Source organism: Oncorhynchus masou, chromosome 18 (assembly GCF_036934945.1).
Source record: "Oncorhynchus masou masou isolate Uvic2021 chromosome 18, UVic_Omas_1.1, whole genome shotgun sequence".
Taxonomy (NCBI): domain Eukaryota; kingdom Metazoa; phylum Chordata; class Actinopteri; order Salmoniformes; family Salmonidae; genus Oncorhynchus; species Oncorhynchus masou.
In genome coordinates this window covers 79,755,274-79,776,973 of record NC_088229.1, presented here as the reverse complement: position 1 = coordinate 79,776,973, position 21,700 = coordinate 79,755,274, and the positions used below count along the sequence as shown (strand labels likewise).

At 44.1% G+C, this 21,700-nt stretch overlaps 1 protein-coding gene across 2 annotated transcripts in view; it reads left to right on the top strand.

The window, feature by feature from the left end:
* Window positions 1-21,700, top strand: part of LOC135505296 (signal-induced proliferation-associated 1-like protein 2) — a 492,209-nt gene that overhangs the window by 50,072 nt on the left and 420,437 nt on the right. For both annotated transcript variants that reach the window (XM_064924540.1, XM_064924538.1), the window contains exon 2: window positions 13,652-13,779. The gene's annotated coding sequence lies outside the window, so the exon portion shown is untranslated. The remainder of the gene's footprint in view (window positions 1-13,651; window positions 13,780-21,700) is intronic.

Sequence of the window (21,700 nt, the reverse complement as noted above, 5' to 3'; positions counted from 1 at the left end):
CAATGGAAAAGATCAACTGTCTGTTAAACTTCGCTTCACATAAAGCAAAATACTTTATATAGTTGATCTATTTAGCCTATTACTACGAAGTGGGTCCAATGAGAGATGAAAGAAATGGCAGCCTATCCTAACTTGTAGCCCTATAGGCTATTTCGCAAGTAGCCTATGAAACCATCACAGTCAAAAAAGGAGAGGAATTTATTTAGCAATGATCATGGACATGAAATACACTGAACAAAATATAAATGTTTTGGAATGTTCTGAGGACCTCCCAGACAAGGCCAAATATATACTGCGTGAACATCAATGGAATATTATGTTAAACCTGAAACAAATATTCTATCAACGTCATAAAAACAGACTTATTTGGAAATTATGGAACGTTATGTAACATTGTGGGAATGTTATGTGCAACCATCATAACAATATTCTTGTAACATCGCAGACAACTTAGATCAGGTGTTCTGTCAACAGTCGGACATTATAGGAATGTCCTGTGCAACCTAACGTTTAAACATTAGAGGAATGTCCTGTGCAACCTAACGTTTAAACATTATAGGAATGTCCTGTGCAACCTAACTTTTAAACCATATAGGAATGTCCTGTGCAACCTAACTTTTAAACATTATAGGAATGTCCTGTGCAACCTAACGTTTAAACATTAGAGGAATGTCCTGTGCAACCTAACTTTTAAACATTATAGGAATGTCCTGTGCAACCTAACTTTTAAACCATATAGGAATGTCCTGTGCAACCTAACTTTTAAACATTATAGGAATGTCCTGTGCAACCTAACGTTTAAACATTAGAGGAATGTCCTGTGCAACCTAACTTTTAAACATTATAGGAATGTCCTGTGCAACCTAACTTTTAAACCATATAGGAATGTCCTGTGCAACCTAACTTTTAAACATTATAGGAATGTCCTGTGCAACCTAACTTTTAAACATTAGAGGAATGTCCTGTGCAACCTAACGTTTAAACATTAGAGGAATGTCCTGTGCAACCTAACTTTTAAACCATATAGGAATGTCCTGTGCAACCTAACTTTTAAACATTATAGGAATGTCCTGTGCAACCTAACTTTTAAACATTAGAGGAATGTCCTGTGCAACCTAACTTTTAAACATTAGAGGAATGTCCTGTGCAACCTAACGTTTAAACATTAGAGGAATGTCCTGTGCAACCTAACTTTTAAACATTAGAGGAATGTCCTGTGCACCCTAACGTTTAAACATTAGAGGAATGTCCTGTGCAACCTAACTTTTAAACATTAGAGGAATGTCCTGTGCAACCTAACGTTTAAACATTAGAGGAATGTCCTGTGCAACCTAACGTTTAAACATTATAGGAATGTCCTGTGCAACCTAACTTTTAAACATTAGAGGAATGTCCTGTGCAACCTAACTTTTAAACATTATAGGAATGTCCTGTGCAACCTAACTTTTAAACATTATAGGAATGTCCTGTGCAACCTAACGTTTAAACATTGTAGGAATGTCCTGTGCAAACTAACGTTTAAAGATTTTAGGAATGTCCTGTGCAACCTAACGTTTAAACATTATAGGAATGTCCTGTGCAACCTAACGTTTAAACATTAGAGGAATGTCCTGTGCAACCTAACTTTTAAACATTAGAGGAATGTCCTGTGCAACCTAACGTTTAAACATTATAGGAATGTCCTGTGCAACCTAACGTTTAAACATTAGAGGAATGTCCTGTGCAACCTAACTTTTAAACATTAGAGGAATGTCCTGTGCAACCTAACTTTTAAACATTAGAGGAATGTCCTGTGCAACCTAACTTTTAAACATGATATGAAAGTCATAAGAAAATACACATTTTGTGTTTTGGGAACCTTATAATGTATCCACACTGTCCTCACAACCTAATGACATGTTCTGGGAACCTTTAAAGAACTCTGAAAGGCTGTTCTGTCAACATGCTTGCAACATCAAATAGATTGTTTTTTTGCACTCTGTTACAAACATTATGTAGATGTCAGCACAACTGGACAGTTTTAGTGTTTTGGGAACCTGTCTCTTGTCAATGTTCCCACAACCTAAAGAAACATTCTAGAAACCTTTTAAAGAAGAGACTAATATCACATTTCAGGTAAGACCCAGATGCAGACAACGTTGAAGTAACAACAGTTTATTAATCCAACAGGGGCAGGCAAAATGCAGGTCAAGGGCAGGCAGTGGTCAGTAATCCAGATAGGTGGGGCAAAGGTACAGAACGGCAGGCAGGCCAGGTCAAGGGCAGGCAGAGGTCAGTAATCCAGATAGGTGGGGCAAAGGTACAGAACGGCAGGCAGGCCAGGTCAGGGCAGAATGGTCAATACCGGAAAAACTAGAACACAGGAGCAATCGAGAGACAGGAGCAGAGGGAAAACCACTGGTAGGCTTGACGAAACAAAAGTAACTGGCAACAGACAAACAGAGGACACATGTATAAATATACAGGGGATAAAGGGGAAGATGGGCGACACCTGGAGGGGGGTGGAGACAGGTGAAACAGATCAGGATGTGACACCAGATCAGTGTGTGACACCAGATCAGGGTGTGACACCAGATCAGACAACACAATGTGTTCTGGGAACGTTCTTGTAACTTCAGGTGAATGTTTTTTCACCCGATAAGAAACATTGTAGAATCATCAAATCGAATTGTATTGGTCACATTCACATGTTTAGCAGATGTTATTGTGGGTGTAGCGAAATGCTTGCTTCTAGCTCATTGCAGTGCAGTAAAATCTAACAAGTAATATCTAACAATTTCTCAACAATAATCACAATACACACAAATCTAAAGTAAAGGAATGGAATTAAGAATATATAAATATATGGACGAGCAATGTCAGAGCGGCATAAACTAAGATACAGTAGAATTGTATAGAATACAGTATATACATGTGAGATGAGTAATGCAAGATATGTAAACATTATTAATTAATGTGACTAGTGTTACATTATTAAAGTGGCCAATGATTTAAAGTATATGTATATAGGCCTCTAATATGTTAGTGGTGGCTGTTTAACAGTCTGATGGCCTTGAGATAGAAGCTGGTTTTCAGTCTCTCGGCCCCTGCTTTGATGCACCTGTACTGACCTCGCCTTCTGGATGATAGCGGGGTGAACAGGACGTGGCTCGGGTGGTTGTTGTCCTTGATGCTATTTTTGGTCTTCCTGTGACATCGGGTGCTGCAGGTGTCCTGGAAGGCAGCTAGTTTGGCCCCGGTGATGCGTTGGGCAGTCCGCACCACCCTCTGGAGAGCCCTGCGGTTGTGGGCGGAGCAGTTGCCGTACTAGGCGGTGATACAGCCCGACAGGATGCTCTCGATTGTGCATCTGTAAAAGTTTGAGGGTTTTAGGTGCCAAGCCACATTTCTTCAGCCTCCTGAGGTTGAAGAGGTGCTGTTGCACCTTCTTCACCACACTGTCTGTGTGGGTGAACATTTCAGTTTGTCCGTGATGTGTATGCCGAGAATCATCTGCACAACTGGCCAGTTTATGTGTTTTGCGAACACATCTTTTGTGAAGACCCCACAATGTTCTCACCAGACTGTTCCCACAACCTAATGAAACATGTTGGGAACCTTTAAAGAACCAACATAATGTGTTCTAAGAACGTTCTTATAAAATCAGGCGAAGGTTTTATACAAACATTCTATAATCATCAGCACGGCTGAAGAGTTTTTGTGTTATGATAACATTTTCTGCGACCTAACTAATGTTCTGGGGACTTTCACAGAACCTATTTTGGTGAGCTGGTGCAGGTCTATATAAACAAAGTTGGCCCTCAGGTACAGTTTCTCTATGGGCATTAGCAGGGCAACGGTTGGTATGGGACTGGTACCAGTGTGGATTCCAATGTCATCTTCCCCTCTTTTCCTTCACTCTCCCTCTCACCCTCCTCTCTCCCTATCTTCTCTCTTCCTCCCTTATCTTCCTCCCTGCTCCTTGAGCACAGATAGATCAATGATGCAGTAGAGCCCCCATACTGCTCTCTGTCTCTCACCCTCCTCTCTTCCTCAGCAGTAGAGCCCCCATACGGTCTGGTCTGGCCTGGTCTGGCCTAGCCTGGTCTGGCCTGGTCTGGTCTGGCCTGGTCTGGCCTGGTCTGGTCTGGTCTGGTCTGGCCTGGTCTGGTCTGGTCTGGCTTGGTCTGGTCCGACCTGGTCTGGTCTGGCCTGGTCTGGTCTTGTACTCCACCCATTCCATGCGTCTCTGAATAACACAGAGTGTTGCTGACCTTGTATCTTGTACTCCACCCATTCCATGGGTCTCTGAATAACACAGAGTGTTGCTGACCTTGTACCTTGTACTCCACCCATTCCATTGGCTTCAATGTGAATCACTGTGTATGGAATACATCATCATCACATGTCCTCTTACTGTGCACAATAAAACTTGCTAACCAAGCAACAACATGCTTACTGAATTGAAGGGCAACTGTTTCTTCAATTTTTCCCAGACCACAATGTTATCCCCTGATGTTTTTTAAGCATAGTTGTGAACACAGAAAATACTATTTTGTGGTTTAAAAAAGTGTGAAAAACTGGGGAAGAATGGGGAAATCGAAAACTTGAACTGAGAAAAAGGAATTTATGAAAAAAATAGAAGTAGGAAAATAAATAGAACTAGAACTGAACTAACATTTTAAAGGCCCTACTAATGTTTTAAAGGCCCTGCTAATGTTTTAAAGGCCCAACTAATGTTATAAAGGCCCAACTAACATTTTAAAGGCCCTACTAATGTTATAAAGGCCCTGCTAATGTTTTAAAGGCCCTACTAATATTTTATAGGCCCAACTAATGTTATAAAGGCCCTACTAATGTTTTAAAGGCCCTACTAATGTTTTAAAGGCCCTGCTAATGTTTTAAAGGCCCTACTAATGTTTTATAGGCCCAACTAATGTTATAAAGGCCCAACTAACATTTTAAAGGCCCAACTAATGTTATAAAGGCCCAACTAACATTTTAAAGGCCCAACTAATGTTATAAAGGCCCAACTAACATTTTAAAGGCCCTACTAATGTTATAAAGGCCCTGCTAATGTTTTAAAGGCCCTACTAATGTTATAAAGGCCCTACTAACGTTTTATAGGCCCTACTAATGTTATAAAGGCCCTACTAACGTTTTATAGGCCCAACTAATGTTATAAAGGCCCTACTAATGTTATAAAGGCCCTACTAACGTTTTATAGGCCCAACTAATGTTATAAAGGCCCTACTAACGTTTTATAGGCCCAACTAATGTTTTAAAGGCCCTACTAACGTTTTATAGGCCCAACTAATGTTATAAAGGCCCTACTAACGTTTTATAGGCCCAACTAATGTTTTAAAGGCCCTACTAATGTTTTAAAGGCCCTACTAATGTTATAAAGGCCCTACTAACGTTTTATAGGCCCAACTAATGCTATAAAGGCCCTACTAATGTCATAAAGGCCCTACTAACGTTTTATAGGCCCAACTAATGCTATAAAGGCCCTACTAATGTATTAAAGACCCAACTGCACTTTAGAATGTGTGTCATCCTGCAGCACAGCATTTTGGGGAAGCTTGAGGTCAGATGCAATATTCACTAGTCACCCAATAGGGAAAGAGGCTGGGCCATCCTGGAAAGGTTTTAGAGTAGTGTAATATATGCCATTTAGCAGACGCCTTTATCCAAAGCGACTTAGTCAAGTTACATTTCTATGTATGGGTGGTCCCGGGAATCAAACGAAAAATCCTGTCATTGCAATGCTCTACCAAGATGTATGACAGAGTTATAAATGCTTTGTGAAGCCTCAATTTAATATGACTTCTGCCACCCTTTATAAAGCACATGTTTATGTCATATTTCAAGTTGTTTATGTCACACAGTTACGCCACATTTATGAACCCTTTATAGAGCATGATATACAGTGCTTCTACACCTGCATTGCTTGCTGTTTGGGGTTTTAGGCTGGGTTTCTGTACAGCACTTTGAGATATCAGCTGATGTACAAAGGGCTATATAAATACATTTGATTTGAGTTATAGATGATTTGTAACACCTTTTTGTAGTATGTATGAAGGCTTTATGAAGGCTTTATTGTTACGTTCCCCAGTTTATGTGTTGTAGTTTGTGTTTATGTGTTGTAGTTTATTTCAGGAAATGGCTTCCTGAAATCCCTCAAGCAGCTGATTGGTCGACTCCATGGCTAATTGGAGAGCTGACCCCGCCCCCTCGTCAAGACGCAGCTGTCTCCAATTACCCATTCATTCTGAAGCTATATAAATGCCAGTGTTCTGTTCAGGAGGGAGAGATTTTCTGGGAGGTCATTGCAGAGATTTTGCTAGAGAGATTTTGCTAGAGATTTTGCTGGGCTTAGAGTTGGTATGTTTTGTGAGTTTGTTGCTCAGATAGAGCTTATTTGATGTCCTTTGTTTCTTAGTTTGTTTGTGAAATTGTTTAATATTCTGTTTCATTTGTTCCCAGGGGGAAGGGGGAGGCACCTAGGGAGTGCTTAGGCAAGAGGCCCGCGGGCATACATATACCCGTAGCATATTCGCTGTCTAGGCACACTAGGTAAGACCTGGGCGGACCACCCCCTTGTATTTTGGTTAGGGAACCAGGTGGTGCTAAATTAGGTAAGTAGTGGGTAGGCAGGTAAGATAGGAGAGGGGGGGCTTTGAGATTTACTTTCTTTGCTTTGGTTCCGTCCAGCCCCTTTTCCCCATATTACCGTGTGAAGGAATAAAGTCCTGGTAAACGGTACCACATTCTGCCTGTTGTCATTCTTTCTTGCACCTACAGTCCATACCTTTTTCACTTCACGGAGAGTTTAGTTGTAGCAGGGTGTTGCGTTCCCTCTTCATAGAGGCGTGTGTAACATTTATGAAGATGTTATAAGCTGAACTTAATTTAAAGGACTGAAAAGTGACATCTGGGGTTGATGTGTCTGTCTGCCCTGCAGCTAGCTAACATCCAGGGTTGATGTGTCTGTCTGCCCTGCTGCTAGCCAACATCCAGGTTTGATGTGTCTGTCTGCCCTGCTGCTAGCCAACATCCAGTGTTGATGTGTCTGTCTGCCCTGCTGCTAGCCAACATCCAGGGTTGATGTGTCTGTCTGCCCAGCTGCTAGCCAACATCCAGGGTTGATGTGTCTGTCTGCCCTGCTGCTAGCCAACATCCAGGGTTGTTGTGTCTGTCTGCCCTGCTGCTAGCCAACATCCAGTGTTGATGTGTCTTTCTGCCCAGCTGCTAGTAAACATCCAGGGTTGATGTGTCTGTCTGCCCTGCTGCTAGCCAACATCCAGGGTTGATGTGTCTGTCTGCCCTGCTGCTAGCTAACATCCAGGGTTGATGTGTCTGTCTGCCCAGCTGCTAGCCAACATCCAGGGTGATGTGTCTGTCTGCCCTGCTGCTAGCCAACATCCAGGGTTGATGTGTCTGTCTGCCCTGCTGCTGGCCAACATCCAAGGTTGATGTGTCTGTCTGCCCAGCTGCTAGCCAACATCCAGGGTTGATGTGTCTGTCTTCCCAGCTGCTAGCCAACATCCAAGGTTGATGTGTCTGTCTGCCCTGCTGCTAGCCAACATCCAGGGTTGATGTGTCTGTCTGCCCTGCTGCTAGCCAACATCCAAGGTTGATGTGTCTGTCTTCCCAGCTGCTAGCCAACATCCAGGGTTGATGTGTCTGTCTGCCCAGCTGCTAGCCAACATCCAGGGTTGATGTGTCTGTCTGCCCTGCTGCTTGTCAACATCCAGGGTTGATGTGTCTGTCTGCCCTGCTGCTTGCCAACATCCAGGGTTGATGTGTCTGTCTGCCCTGCTGCTAGCCAACATCCAGGGTTGATGTGTCTGTCTGCCCTGCTGCTAGCCAACATCCAGGGTTGATGTGTCTGTCTGCCCTGCTGCTTGCCAACATCCAGGGTTGATGTGTCTGTCTGCCCTGCTGCTTGCCAACATCCAGGGTTGATGTGTCTGTCTGCCCTGCTGCTTGCCAACATCCAGGGTTGATGTGTCTGTCTGCCCTGCTGCTTGCCAACATCCAGGGTTGATGTGTCTGTCTGCCCTGCTGCTTGCCAACATCCAGGGTTGATGTGTCTGTCTGCCCAGCTGCTAGTAAACATCCAGGGTTGATGTGTCTGTCTGCCCTGCTGCTAGCCAACATCCAGGGTTGATGTGTCTGTCTGCCCTGCTGCCAGCCAACATCCAGGGTTGATGTGTCTGTCTGCCCTGCTGCTAGCCAACATCCAGGTTTGATGTGTCTGTCTGCCCTGCTGCTAGCCAACATCCAGGGTTGATGTGTCTGTCTGCCTTGCTGTTAGCCAACATCCAGGGTTGATGTGTCTGTCTGCCCTGCTGCTAGCCAACATCCAGGGTTGATGTGTCTGTCTGCCCTGCTGCTAGCTAACATCCAGGGTTGATGTGTCTGTCTGCCCAGCTGCTAGCCAACATCCAGGGTGATGTGTCTGTCTGCCCTGCTGCTAGCCAACATCCAGGGTTGATGTGTCTGTCTGCCCTGCTGCTAGCCAACATCCAAGGTTGATGTGTCTGTCTGCCCAGCTGCTAGCCAACATCCAGGGTTGATGTGTCTGTCTGCCCTGCTGCTAGCCAACATCCAAGGTTGATGTGTCTGTCTTCCCAGCTGCTAGCCAACATCCAGGGTTGATGTGTCTGTCTGCCCAGCTGCTAGCCAACATCCAGGGTTGATGTGTCTGTCTGCCCTGCTGCTTGTCAACATCCAGGGTTGATGTGTCTGTCTGCCCTGCTGCTTGCCAACATCCAGGGTTGATGTGTCTGTCTGCCCTGCTGCTAGCCAACATCCAGGGTTGATGTGTCTGTCTGCCCTGCTGCTTGCCAACATCCAGGGTTGATGTGTCTGTCTGCCCTGCTGCTTGCCAACATCCAGGGTTGATGTGTCTGTCTGCCCTGCTGCTTGCCAACATCCAGGGTTGATGTGTCTGTCTGCCCTGCTGCTTGCCAACATCCAGGGTTGATGTGTCTGTCTGCCCTGCTGCTTGCCAACATCCAGGGTTGATGTGTCTGTCTGCCCAGCTGCTAGTAAACATCCAGGGTTGATGTGTCTGTCTGCCCTGCTGCTAGCCAACATCCAGGGTTGATGTGTCTGTCTGCCCTGCTGCAAGCCAACATCCAGGGTTGATGTGTCTGTCTGCCCTGCTGCTAGCCAACATCCAGGTTTGATGTGTCTGTCTGCCCTGCTGCTAGCCAACATCCAGGGTTGATGTGTCTGTCTGCCTTGCTGTTAGCCAACATCCAGGGCTGATGTGTCTGTCTGCCCAGCTGCTAGGCAACATCCAGGGTTGATGTGTCTGTCTGCCCTGCTGCTAGCCAACATCCAGGGTGATGTGTCTGTCTGCCCTGCTGCTAGCCAACATCCAGGGTTGATGTGTCTGTCTGCCCTGCTGCTAGCTAACATCCAGGGCTGATGTGTCTGTCTGCCCTGCTGCTAGCCAACATCCAGGGTTGATGTGTCTGTCTGCCCTGCTGCTAGCCAACATCCAGGGTTCATGTGTCTGTCTGCCCTGCTGCTAGCCAACATCCAAGGTTGATGTGTCTGTCTGCCCTGCTGCTAGCCAACATCCAAGGTTGATGTGTCTGTCTGCCCAGCTGCTAGCCAACATCCAGGGTTGATGTGTCTGTCTTCCCAGCTGCTAGCCAACATCCAGGGTGATGTGTCTGTCTGCCCAGCTGCTAGCCAACATCCAAGGTTGATGTGTCTGTCTGCCCAGCTGCTAGCCAACATCCAGGGTTCATGTGTCTGTCTGCCCTGCTGCTAGCCAACATCCAAGGTTGATGTGTCTGTCTGCCCTGCTGCTAGCCAACATCCAAGGTTGATGTGTCTGTCTGCCCAGCTGCTAGCCAACATCCAGGGTTGATGTGTCTGTCTTCCCAGCTGCTAGCCAACATCTAGGGTTGATGAGTCTGTCTGCTCCAGTGGGTTCCTGTGTGTCCTGCTGCTCCAGTGGGTTCCTGTGTGTCCTGCTGCTCCAGTGGGTTCCTCTGTGTCCTGCTGCTCCAGTGGGTTCCTCTGTGTCCTGCTGCTCCAGTGGGTTCCTCTGTGTCCTGCTGCTCCAGTGGGTTCCTGTATGTCCTGCTGCTCCAGTGGGTTCCTCTGTGTCCTGCTGCTCCAGTGGGTTCCTCTGTGTCCTGCTGCTCCAGTGGGTTCCTGTGTGTCCTGCTGCTCCAGTGGGTTCCTGTGTGTCCTGCTGCTCCAGTGGGTTCCTCTGTGTCTTGCTGCTCCAGTGGGTTCCTGTGTGTTCTGCTGCTCCAGTGGGTTCCTCTGTGTCCTGCTGCTCCAGTGGGTTCCTGTGTGTTCTGCTGCTCCAGTGGGTTCCTCTGTGTCCTGCTGCTCCAGTGGGTTCCTCTGTGTCCTGCTGCTCCAGTGGGTTCCTCTGTGTCCTGTTGCTCCTGTGGGTTCCTGTGTGTCCTGCTGCTCCAGTTGGTTCCTCTGTGTCCTGCTGCTCCAGTGGGTTCCTCTGTGTCCTGCTGGTCCTGTGGGTTCCTGTGTGTTCTGCTGCTCCAGTGGGTTCCTCTGTGTCCTGCTGCTCCAGTGGGTTCCTGTGTGTTCTGCTGCTCCAGTGGGTTCCTCTGTGTCCTGCTGCTCCAGTGGGTTCCTCTGTGTCCTGCTGCTCCAGTGGGTTCCTCTGTGTCCTGCTGCTCCTGTGGGTTCCTGTGTGTCCTGCTGCTCCAGTGGGTTCCTCTGTGTCCTGCTGCTCCAGTGGGTTCCTCTGTGTCCTGCTGCTCCTGTGGGTTCCTGTGTGTCCTGCTGCTCCAGTGGGTTCCTCTGTGTCCTGCTGCTCCAGTGGGTTCCTCTGTGTCCTGCTGCTCCTGTGGGTTCCTGTGTGTCCTGCTGCTCCAGTGGGTTCCTCTGTGTCCTGCTGCTCCTGTGGGTTCCTGTGTGTCCTGCTGCTCCAGTGGGTTCCTCTGTGTCCTGCTGCTCCAGTGGGTTCCTCTGTGTCCTGCTGCTCCTGCCACCAAAGCAGTCGGCTCTATCTGCCATTACACATAATTCACTGTCATTAGGTGGAACCCTGCTTCTGTTTTCAGGAACACTCGTTTTTCTTCTGTCCTGTTAGACTGATAAGGCTGAATGTCACGATCTGGATCCCTGACACACACACTCCCTCTTTTCCCTTACATATGCTAATGATGCTGTTGGTGGCTTGGTCACAGTTGGAGAGGGGAAGGAGGAGAGAGAGAGGGGGGAGCAGAAGGAGGAAAGAGGGAGGTAGAGGGTAGAGGGACATTAGGACAGCAGCTGTATGCATTTCAGTAGAATGACTGCTGTCACTTTCACTACCTCTTTCTCTCTCTCTCTTCAATGTCAAGTGAAATAGATAATAAACAAAAGTGAAATAAACAATAAAAATGAACAGTAAACATTGCACTCTCAGAAGTTCCAAAGGAATAGAGACATTTCAAATGTCATATTATATATATATTGTTAATATATATATATATATATACAGTGTTGTAACGATGTGCAAATAGTTAAAGTAGAAAAGTGAAAATGAATCAACATAAATATGGTATTTACAAGAGTGTTTGTTCATCACTGGTTGTCTTTTCTTGTTGCAACAGGATATTTTTGCAGAATTCTGCCAAGTTTCAATTTGGTTTTGTACCATTTTGTGACTTTTTGGTTGGTGAGCGGACCCCACACCTCACAAACATAAAGGGCAATGAGTTCTATAACTGATTCAAGTATATAGATTCTAATATAGTATGGTATGGTATGTCAAATTGTATGTTCCTTTTGATTGTGTAGAAGGCCCTACTTGCCTTCTGTCTCACATCATTCGCAGCTTTGTATATGTTACCTGTGGAGCTGATGTTTAGGCCAAGGTATGTATAGTTTTTTGTGTGCTCTAGGGCAACAGTTTCTAGATGGAATTTGTATTTGTGGTCCTGGCAACTAGACCTTTTTTTTGGAACGCCATTATTTTTTCACACTTTTTGGAGAAATGTCCTCTGGTCTGATAAAACAAAAATAGAACTGTTTGGCCATAATGACCATCGTTATGTTTGAAGGAAAAGGGGGAGGCTTGCATTGTGAAAGAACACCATCCCAACCGTGAAGCACGGGGGTGGCAGCATCATGTTGTGGGGTGCTTTGCTGCAGGAGGGACTGGTGCACTTCACAAAATAGTTGGCATCATGAGGAAATAAAATTATGTGGATATATTGTAGCAACATCTCAAGACATCAGTCAGGAAGCTTGGTTGCAAATGGGTCTTCCAAATGGACAATGACCCCAAGCATACTTCCAAAGTTGTGACAAAATGGCTTAAGGACAACAAATTCAGGGTATTTGAGTGGCCATCACAAGCCCTGAGCTCAATCCGATAGAAAATGTGTGGGCAGAACTGAAATAGCGTGTGCCAGCAAGGAGGTCTACAAACCTGACTCAGTTACACCAGCTCTGTGAGGAGTAATGTGACAAAATTCATCCAACTTTTTGTGGGAAGCTTGTGGAAGGCTACCCGAAACGTTTGATCCAAGTTAAACAATTTGAAGGCAATGCTACCAAATACTAATTGAGTGTATGTAAACTTCTGACCCACGGGGAATGTGATGAAAGAAATAAAAGCTGAAATAAACCATTCTCTCTACTATTATTCTGACATTTCACATTCTTAAAATAAAGTGGTGATCCTAACTGACCTATGACAGGGAATGTTTACTAGGTTGAATGTCAGGAATTGTGACAAACTGAGTTTAAATGTATTTGGCTAAGGTGTATGTAAACTTCTGACTTCAAATGTATATGTTGAATAGGGTAGGACTCAAGCTGCATCCCTGTCACACCCCACGGCCATGTGGAAAGAAATGTGTGTGTTATTTGCCCATTTTAACCTCAGACGCATGCCACATTGAGTCAAAATATTTTTTGAAATCAAGAAAGCATGAGACGACTTTACCTCTTTTGGTTTGTATTTTGGTCAATTAGGACTAATATACGAATAATTTTGCACGCCCAATTTTTCAGTTTTTTTGTTAAAAAAGTTTGAAATATCCAATAAATATCCAATCAAAACCACTTCATGATTGTGTCCCACTTGTTGTTGATTCTTCACAAAAAAATACAGTTTTATATCTTTATGTATGTTTGAAGCCTGAAATGTGGCAAAAGGTCGCAAAGTTCAAGGGGGCCGAATACTTTCGCAAGGCACTGTATATATATATATATATATATATATATATATATATATATATATATATATATATATATATATATATATATATATATATTTCTCTCTCTCTCTCTCTATATATATATATATATATATATTTCTCTCTCTCTCTCTCTCTCTATATATATATATATATATATATATATATTTCTCTCTCTCTCTCTCTATATATATATATATATTTTTTTTTTTCTCTCTCTCTCTCTCTCTCTCTATATATATATATATATATATATATTTCTCTCTCTCTATATATATATATATAAATATATATATTTCTCTCCCTCTATGTATATATATATTTCTCTCTCTATATATATATATATTTCTCTCTCTCTCTCTATTTCTCTCTTCAAACAGAATGAATGAAGAGTGAAAGGAGGGCTGTAGTGTTTTCAGTGTGCGAAGGGAACTCTTTCTCTTGTTGGTGTCTTTTGGATTCTCACTGAGGTTTCTTATCAGCAGGTGTGTGATGGAGCAGCTCCAGCTGGAGTAGCATTGCTGGACATCATGTCACGCTGGGACACACAGATCTGTGGAAACAGGATACTACTGTGGTAGACTGGGGGAAGTCTTACTTCTATGATCAGGTAGGAATGGAGATTCTACATGTTCAACGCTTGACTTGAGTGAATATTAGCTCAACAACACTGTGTTGCTCCTGTACCTAAATATAAACAGGCCCTTATTTCAGTTCATATCAAGCGCTAGATGTGTTGATAGGAAATAATCAACAACACCTTGGTATGCTTGTTTAAGGTAATAGGACACGTTAAGAAGCAAAACCTCAGTCTTTGGCTTGACTTTAATCAAATGCTGTTTTAATCTGTTTTAACTCTAACTTCCCTTTACGGGTGTTTCCGGCTGCCTGTGTATGTGCTTACTGGTGCCAGATTGGAGCCAGACAGGTGGACTGAAAGACAGTTAAATGCATGTAGTTTCTAGGTAGTCAGAGGCTGAAGGTTGAGATGATCTTCAGGGGATGATTTGTCTGTCTGTCTGTCTGTCTGTCTGTCTGTCTGTCTGTCTGTCTGTCTGTCTGTCTGTCTGTCTGTCTGTCTGTCTGTCGTGGATCTGACAGCTGCTGCCTAGGAATCCAAAATGTCTTCTGCCAACTTTCTGTCATTATAGTGAGAAAAGCCAGAAAACAACAAAGCCTGTAAAGAAAGTGTCAGCCTGAAAGATGATGGATGGTCTGAGTTGTGAGGTGACACATCCAGGGGGTGATGTGTAGGTCAGCATGTGTGAGTGAGTTAGTCACCCTGTCTTGTACAGCTATCACAGTGTCACACACAGCACCCTCACCCCAACCATGTTCTTCATCATTTGACGATGTGGACTTGGACTGACCTGAGATGTGGAGAAGGAGAAGTGGATGGAGGGAGGGAAACAGAGACACAGTAACCTCTGCCAATCCCTTTTATAACAGATACAGTAGTTAGTAGATAGTTAGATGTTAGTATTTGTGCTTTCTAAATTCATTTCAATTAAATTCAAAGAGCTTTATTGGGAGGAATACAGCATGTTTACAGTGTTACAGTGAAATAGATACTAAACAAAAGGAACAGTAAACATTACAGAGTTTATTTCAAATGTCATATGATGTCTATATACAGTGTTGTAACGATGTGCAAATAGTTCAAGTACAAAAGGGAAAATAAATAAACATAAATATGGGTTGTATTTACAATGGTGTTTGTTCTTCACTGGTTGCCCTTTTCTTGTGGCAACAGGTCACAAATCTTGATGCTGTGACGTCACACTGTGGTATTTCACCCAGTAGATATGGGAGTTTATCACAATTGGATTTGTTTTCTAATTCTTTGTGGATCTGTGTAATCTGAGGGAAATATGTGTCTCTAATATGGTCATACATTTGGCAGGAGGTTAGGAAGTGCAGCTCCGTTTCCACCTCATTTTGTGGGCAGTGAGCACATAGCCTGTCTTCTCTTGAGTGCCATGTCTGCCTACGGCGGCCTTTCTCAATAGCAAGGCTATGCTCACTAAGTCTGTACATAGTCAAAGCTTTCCTTAATTTTGGGTCAGTCACAGTGGTCAGGTATTCTGCCACTGTGTACTCTCTGTTCAGGGCCAAATAGCATTCTAGTTTGCTCAGTTTTTTTAAAATTCTTTCCAATGTGTCAAGTAATTATCTTTTTGTTTTCTCATGATATGGTTGAGTCTAATTGTGTTGCTGTCCTGGGGCTCTGTGGGGTCTGTTTGTGAATAGAGCCCCAGGACCAGCTTGCTTAGGGGACTCTTCTCTATGTTTATCTCTCTGTAGGTGATGGCTTTGTTATGGAAGGTTTGGGAATCGCTTCCTTTTAAGTGGTTGTAGAATTTAACAACTCTTTTCTGGATTTTTATAATTAGCGGGTATCGGCCTGATTCTGCTCTGGATACATTATCATTATTTGGTGTTTTACGTTGTACACGGAGGATATTTTTGAAGAATTCTGCGTGCAGAGTGTCGATCTGGTGTTTGTCCCATTTTGTGAATTCTTCCTTGGAGGGCGGCCCCCAGACCTCACAACCATAAAGGAGGGCGGCCCTCAGACCTCACAACCATAAAGGAGGGCGGCCCCCAGACCTCACAACCATAAAGGAGGGCGGCCCTCAGACCTCACAACCATAAAGGAGGGCGGCCCCCAGACCTCACAACCATAAAGGAGGGCGGCCCCCAGACCTCACAACCATAAAGGAGGGCGGCCCCCAGACCTCACAACCATAAAGTAGGGCGGCCCCCAGACCTCACAACCATAAAGGAGGGCTGCCCCCAGACCTCACAACCATAAAGGAGGGCGGCCCCCAGACTTCACAACCATAAAGGACAATGTGTTCTATAACTGATTAAAATATTATTAACCAGATCCTAATTTGTATGTCCCATGTTATGTTCCCTTTGATTTTGTAGTCTCTCATTCTCTCTCTCTCTCGTTCTCTCTCTCTCTCTCTCTCTCTCTCTCTCTCTCTCTCTCTCTCTCGTTCTCTCTCTCTCTCTCTCTCTCTCTCTCTCATTCTCTCTCTCTCTCTCTCTCTCTCTCTCTCTCCCTCTCTCTCTCTCTGGGAAAGCTCTGCAGACTGTTTACATGGGAGGCTGCTGGGCTGGGCGATATCTACAGACTGTGTTTACATGGGAGGCTTTGGATAGGGAATCAATCACGCCACTAAAGATTACTGTCATGTTGTTGTAGAAATAGTAATGAGGTATAAACTACATATTTGTTCCTTCATAAATGACCTTTTCAAAGTGCACCAACGGAACAGCTTGCCAGGGTTGGGGAGTAGGCGATTACATGTGACATGTAATCTGATTACAAAAAAACTCTAGTCAGTTACATTACCAGGAAAAATATAGTAATCAGATTACAGATACTTTTTAAAAACTAGACGATTACTTCTTGGATTAATTTTTAATTCAGAAAGTATGTTTGTTTAAAAATACATTATGACACCTGTGTTTACTCAGTTACATTCAAATCAGCATTGAAAAAAGGTGCAAGTTTAAGTTTGTTCCACATGAGTGAGTCTGAACACAAGTAGGAGACCACTATGATGACACACCAATCAGAGACTACTATGATGACACTCCAATCAGAGACCACTATGGTGACACTCCAATCAGAGACCACTTTGATGACACTCCAATCAGAGACCACTATGATGACACTCCAATCAGAGACCACTATGATGACACTCCAATCAGAGACCACTATGGTGACACTCCAATCAGAGACCACTATGATGACACTCCAATCAGAGACCACTATGATGACACTCCAATCAGAGACCACTATGATGACACTCCAATCAGAGACCACTATGATGACACTCCAATCAGAGACCACTATGATGACACTCCAATCAGAGACCACTATGATGACACTCCAATCAGAGACCACTATGATGACACTCCAATCAGAGACCACTATGATGACACTCCAATCAGAGACCACTGTGATGACACACCAATCAGAGACCACTATGATGACACACCAATCAGAGACCACTATGACGACACACCAGATGTGTTTCATGTCTTCTTCTAATGCCTCTTTAGGGGAAAGTAATCTAAAAGTAGCTGAAAGTAATCTAAAAGTAGCTGAAAGTAATCTAAAAGTAACCGATATCGATCTAAAAGTAACTGAACGTAATTAGATCACATTAATGTGTTTTGGCAATCCAAAAGTGTAATTACTGATTCCTGATGTGAATGAGATCACCCAGTGTTCTCAGTGTGTAATGATCCTCTCTGGTCTTTCCGGTTTAATATTTTGCATTATTTTAATCATGTATTGACAGTAGCCTTAATTAGTAGCCTTAATTTTTTAATTTTGGCAATTTAATTGAATTAACTTTTGGGGAAGCTTAGCCTATTGAAACCCTGGATTTACAACTACAAACCCTGGATTTTCAAACAGGCAACTTCATTTGAGGATGAATGCAACTCATTTACAAGGAAGAAGACGGCTGGTCCATCTTCTTCCTTGCAATAAACAATTCCTTTGACACAAAGGAAAATTCAAAGGAATTGTTTATTGCAAGGAAGAAGATGGACCAGCCGTCTTCTTCCTTGTAAATGAGTTGCATTCATCCTCAAATTAAGTTGCCTGTTTGAAAATCATATTGACTGTATTCAAATGTCAAGTTATAACTTCGTGACCATTGTTAAATTTTTCACACATCATGATACAAATTAAATTACACATTTGCGAATCATACTTGCAACCACAAATCTCAATGTAAAACCAGGAAATTCAACATACCAGCTTTCATATCGACATAGAAAATGTTGAATCGAATCTAATCGTGTTCATTAGAACACCACAACAGGGAAAGCATTGAATGGGACGATACGGCCTGCCTCCATCATCTATGGGGCTATACGGCCTGCCTGCGTCAGCTTGGTAGAATGTAGCTCACTAACTACACATTTCAGTGTTTCCTTTGTGTTGCTCTGGTACATTTGTGTGCTAAAGCAGTGAATAAAACAAGCTTCCAATGTTAACATGCATGAAACCAAGGTTTTTGGTGGTCTTCCTAAGCCAGGATTCAGACACGGACATCCGGGTTGGCAGAGTGTGCTAAAGCAGTGAATAAAATAAACTTAGGAAGGAGGCTTCTAATGTTAACATGCATAAAACCAAGGCTTTTACGGTTACAGAAGTCATCAAAAGAGAGCTCCTCGGGAATAGCAGTGGAGCTAGGCACTGCAGGGCCTGGATTCACATCTATATCACCAGAGGAACAGAGGAGGAGTAGGATAAGGGTACGGCTAAAGGCTATCAGGACTGGTTGTTTAGAACATCCGGAACAGAGAGGTTTCTGTAGGTATAATGTACAGACAAAGGTATGGTAGGATGTGAATACAGTGGAGGTAAACCTAGGTATTGAGTGATGATGAGAGAGATATTGTCTCTAGAAACATCATTGAAACCTGGTGATGTCATCGCCTGTGTGGGTGGTGGGACTGAAAGGTTGGATAAGGTATAATGAGCAGGGCTAGAGGCTCTACAGTGAAATAAGCCAATAAACACTACCCAGAACAGCAATGGACAAGGCATATTGACATTAAGGAGAGGCATGCTTAGTCGAGTGATCATAAGGGGCCAGTGAGTAGTGAGGTGTGTTGGGGTCACGGCGATTCAGACAGCTAGCCGTGCCATCGGTAGCAAGCTAGAATAGGACGGTGTTCTATTTTTAGCCACTTCGTGCGATTCCGTTAGTAGATTAGTGGGGTTCTGTGTGGTAGAGGGGATCAATCCAATTGGCAAAATAGTTATAGTTACCCAAGAAAAATTGTCCGAAAGACCTATTCAGATAGCAGCCGATAAGACAGCTAACGATTAACGGGCCCCAGATGGGCGTTCAGGTAACGTTGCGACGGAGGAGCCAGCTGGATTACTCCCTCGTGCAGATAGCGTCGGTAGTCCAGTTGTGAAGGCCCGGTGGGGCTCCGCGTTGGCAGTAAAACTGGTCCGGATAGGTGATTGTAGCCCAGGAGTGACTGATGGAACTCTTCAGCTGGCTAGCTCCGGAATAATTGAAGTTTGCTCCGGGACCAACGTAAGCCAATAGTCACACGGATAGCAGCTAGCCAGCTACGAGATCCAGGTGTAAATGTTCAGAGCATTCGGTTGAAATCTGGGGATATGGAGAGAAAAATAGGTCCGGTATATTCTGGTCTGAGTCACTTTGTACAAAACTGGCGATAGCTTTTCGAGCTAAAGGATAGCTGACGACCATCAACCGTGGTTAGCTAAATACTAACGTTAGCCAGTAAACTGGCTAGCTTCTGGCTAGCTTCTGGTTAGCTCCTGGTTAGCTCCTGGCTAGCTTCTGGCTAGCTTCTGGTTAGCTCCTGGCTAGCTTCTGGCTAGCTTCTGGTTAGCTTCTGGTTAGCTCCTGGCTAGCTTCTGGTTAGCTTCAGGCTAGCTTCGTTTGTGGATTTCAGATTTGAGGTAAATAATATATATATATTTTTTAATTGGTGAGGCGGGTTGCAGGAGAGTGTTTTGAAGTTGAGTTTTTGGAAAAGAAAATATATAAAATATATATAAAAGATAGGCAAAGAGAGATGTAATTATATATATACAAGGGACACGACAAGACGTGGACAAAGGACGTCTGACTGCTATGCCATCTTGGATTGAGGGTGAGGATATAGCTGGAGGCTCTATCCTGATGAGCATTCTCTGTTCCCAGGTCTACTGTCTATTTAATGGATTTAGCTTGATGAGGGGACAGAAAGTTGAAGGACAATACCACTGTGTCAGTGTGACTGTGCCAGCATGACTGGCAGTGTGACTATGTCAGTGTCAGTGTGACTGTGTCAGTGTCAGTGTGACTGTGCCAGCATGACTGGCAGTGTGACTATGTCAGTGCCAGTGTGACTGTGTCAGTGTGACTGTGTCAGTGTCAGTGTGACTGTGCCAGCATGACTGGCAGTGTGACTATGTCAGTGCCAGTGTGACTGTGTCAGTGTGACTGTGTCAGTGTCAGTGTGACTGTGCCAGCATGACTGGCAGTGTGACTATGTCAGTGCCAGTGTGACTGTGTCAGTGTGACTGTGTCAGTGTCAGTGTGACTGTGCCAGTGTGACTGTGTCAGTGTGACTGTGCCAGCATGACTGGCAGTGTGACTATGTCAGTGCCAGTGTGACTGTGTCAGTGTGACTGTGTCAGTGTCAGTGTTACTGTGCCAGTGTGACTGTGTTAGTGTGTGCAGCCCTAGGTGGGAGCCTCCGTCACCCTGGGACAGTAGGGCTAAGTTTGACCCAGGGCCCTGGTCTACAGTAGATAAGACAACCACAATAAATAACTGTGTTCAAACAGGAGTTAATTATTTCCAATGTGTCAAGTAATTATCTTTTTGTTTTCTCATGATTTGGTTGGGTCTAATTGTGCTGCTGTCATGGGGCTCTGTAGGTTGTGTTTGTGTTTGTGAACAGAGCCCCAGGACCAGCTTGCTTAGGGGACTCTTCTCCAGGTTCATGTCTCTGTAGGTGATGGCTTTGCTATGGAAGGTTTGGGAATCACTTCCTTTTAGGTGGTTATAGAATTTGACGGCTCTTTTCTGGATTTTGATAATTAGTGAATATCGGCCTAATTCTGCTCTGCATTCATTATTTGGTGTTCTACGTTGTACACGGAGAATAGTTTTGCAGAATTCTGCGTGCAGTCTCAATTTGGTGTTTGTCCCATTTTGTGAATTCTTGGTTGGTGAGCGGACCCCAGACCTCACAACCATAAAGGGCAATGGGCTCTATGACTGATTCAAGTATTTTTAGCCAAATCCTAATTGGTATGTTGAAATTTATTTTCCTTTTGATGGCATAGAATGTCCTTCTCTTTCTATCTCTCTCTCTCTCAATCTCTGTCTCTCTTTCTCTGTCTCTCTGTATCTGTCTCTCTCCCTCTCCCTCTCTCTCTCTCTCTCTCTCTCTCTGTCTCTGTCTGTCTCTGTCTCTGTCTCATCTCTCTCTCGTTCATCATCAGTGTCAGAGAGTTATTTTTTGTGTATGTGTTTTTCTGAAGGCTCAATGTCTGTCTGGCTCTCTCTCTACAGTCATAGCCCAACGTCCTATCCAGGGCACCGTGTTCTAATATAACATGACAGCGTCTATCCAGCCGTGGTATACTATAGTAACTGTAACTATAGCTTGATACTGAAAACATTGTGCTGATTGAGGCTGGTAACTACTAAGTTATAGCTGTCTGCAGGAAGGGAAGCGTGAGTCTGTAGCATTACACCAGGTTGTTCTGTATTCCACCACGGTCAGATCGGGTCTGTAGCATTACTCCAGGTTGTTCTGTATTCCACCACGGTCAGATCGGGTCTGTAGCATTACACCAGGTTGTTCTGTTATCCACCACGGTCAGATCGGGACTGTAGCATTACACCAGGTTGTTCTGTATTCCACCACGGTCAGATCGGGTCTGTAGCATTACACCAGTTTGTTCTGTATTCCACCACGGCCAGATGGGGTCTGTAGCATTACACCAGGTTGTT